Here is a 2925-nt window from a genome sequence, read left to right as displayed (position 1 = left end):
AATCCTGCAAGGCTAACATACCTTACATAAGAAACACAAATAGCTTTGTCTGAGAACAGCTCTTCAGTTACTTTGTAATCTATTCCTGCTGAACTTCTGGACTTGCCCACTCCCTGATCAGGGCTCTGATGGTTGCTTGGCTGTGCCTTATTCAAGATTACCAAATGGACAATAATACCAAGGATAAAATAATAATCAGGTTTCATTTCAGTAATATTGTTTCTACATATGCATGGCAGACACTGTGTCTGTCCAACACTTCCACTATGGTGGCAAAGTAATATTGCTCCCAGAGTTATTTCAAGCATTTTTCTTATCTCCTACACTTTTTGTTCTTTTTCAGTGGAGATAGAAGAGTAATAGTCAACTAATGACTCTGGAAATGTTGCTTCTTTTGTGGCAGCAGGGACATTTACCCAACTTTTTTGTGAGCCAAACTAACACTCATAATTGCACATCTTTTTGCCTAGACTTTTGGAGTGCCATGATATTCCTGTAGTTGAAATTGCCTAAGTAGCTCTATTTTACCAGCAATCTTTTCTCTTGAGAAGAAAAAAAAAAAGACTGATAATTTACTTTGATAGTACTCAAGAAGCTCCTGCTTTCAAGCCCCCTTCCCCTTTCATACATACGATGACTTTTCTTTTTAAAATGAGAATCATTGGCTCTCAGAGTAGGAAGAGATCTCAAAAGTAATTTAATCTAACGACCTACTGTTACATAAGTCCTCTCTACAACATCTTAAATGAGATCTTTAATTACACCTGTTTTCCAAAGCAAACAAGATGAAGGAAAGATAAGAAGGGATAACGTCTTATCACTAAAACAAACTGTAGGATCTAAATTTGGTCTTCTTTCTCATGGGTCCTCAGTCCCTCATCCATCTTGTTTCATTGCATTATTAGGAATTTGTGAAGCGGAGACTAAAATTTAAGCTTGGATCATTGAGAATATGGCCAAGAAGGCCAAAAGGGAGTGAAAAAAGCACTTCCAAAACAATTTACTGTAAGAATTGAGATCATATGGTCTTGACCTTTTCATTTCAATGATCCAGAAAGTTAAAGATACTTTTAAAGGTCTACCTCATATGAACAGAACTATAGAAATTTTTATCACTAGTACTTAAGAATAAATTAAATTATCCAGTATAAAGTTATTAATGTTTACAGGTTAAGAGAGTAGGTTCTGGTATAAGACTGTGTAGTTTGAACCTTGGCTTCCTCATTAATTTTCTATATGACCTTGGAGAGTCACGGTACTTTCTGGAGCTTCAGTTTACTCATCTGTAAAAAGGAGATAATAATATTATCTTCCTCACAGGGCTCTTAAAAGGATTAAACGAGCTAATTCATGTAAAGCACTTTGCTCAGTATATGGCATATGTTTCATATGTTTTAAGTGTCCAATAAATATTAGCTTCCCCATGTCCACTGAAGCATATTAAAATATAGAATTTAGTTGAAAAGAGCTACACTTTGTTATTATTATTATTATTGTTTCAGAATCTCAAACCTTAAATGAATTTCTACGAGTGCTATTTTGGACTGACAATAGCGTTATCAAAAAAAAGAAAAAAGAAAAAAAGAAAGTTTTTATATTGTCAGAATATTTTTTAACAAATCAATATCTATTATATCATGTGTTAACTCACCAAATAATACAACTATTCTAATAGCTGATCATGTACTCCATGAGTTTTAGAGATGGTGTGCCAACATTTAGCCAACAAATTAGAGTCAAGAATAACTCAACAAAATATAATGTCAGTACTTTCTACTTAAGTTATCTGAAACTTGGTCAATTCTGTGTATGTCTGGTCAGTCAATACACTAAAGATATTACTTGATAGTACCAAATTATATATCCGGATGAGAAACATGTCTAGAAAAAAATGTTTTACTTAGTATTTTCAATCAATATCATAAATGAACTAGTCTCTAGTTTTATGTTACTTGTTACAAAATATCTCCTTATACCAGTATTGTATTCTATTCCCCAATTATCCAATTCTAATCTGTAGTGGGAGCCCTGGTGGTGTACTGGTTTAGAGCTACTGCTGCTAACCAAAAGGTCAGCAGTTCACATCCACCTGCTGCTCCTTGGAAAACCTATGGTGCAGTTCTGCTCTGTCCTGTAGGTCGATGTGCATTGCAATTGACTCGACAGGGCGAGTTTGGTGTTTTTTTGTTTTTTGTTTTTTTGTTTTTGTTTAATCAGTGATGTGCTTTCCTTTCAGAGCAAAACACACACACACACACACACACACACACACACACCCCTTCATTTGCCAATTCTACAACAACAAAAAAAAAAAGAACCCAAATTATGCCAGTTTAGAATATCCATGTAGCTAATCAGAAACTCAAAGAATAGAGTTGATTAATTTTCACTTCTCTTCCATTCCCCAGTGGCCAATCATTGCATAGCTGAAATACATCATTGTCTGAGACTATTCTTTTTGTATTGACCCTGACATTCTGAAACTTCTCTGAGTAACCCATTACAATGATTGCAAACCTTAACCATTAGAAAACTATTTAGCGATCCAGAAATCAAGAAGATCAGATTAATTTCTTTCATAAAACTGGAAGGATCTTAGTTTAAAGATTTTTAAAAGAGTCACATAGAAAATAAATTCTATTTTTTCATATTTTATTCAGTTTATAGTACATCAGAAGAATAGAGGCTGAGTCATCTTCCCAACACTTAACATGTGTCCTCAGAAGGTTTCACATTATTGTTAGTATCCATGACAGAAGAAATAAAGTTTATTTATCAGATAACATGACAGCTGATGGTAATCCATAGAAGATGTTATTCTGAGTGAAATAAAAATGTACTATGAAAAAATGAATCAGGAAGAATATGGAAAAAAGTGTGCTATATAAAACTATACTCTCTTCCACCTACAAGCACTTCTTAAAG

This window comes from Trichechus manatus, unplaced genomic scaffold (genome assembly GCF_000243295.1).
Source record: "Trichechus manatus latirostris isolate Lorelei unplaced genomic scaffold, TriManLat1.0 scaffold00086, whole genome shotgun sequence".
In the NCBI taxonomy this organism is placed as follows: domain Eukaryota; kingdom Metazoa; phylum Chordata; class Mammalia; order Sirenia; family Trichechidae; genus Trichechus; species Trichechus manatus.
The sequence above is the reverse complement of the archived record's forward strand: the minus strand, read 5'-3'. Positions refer to the sequence as shown.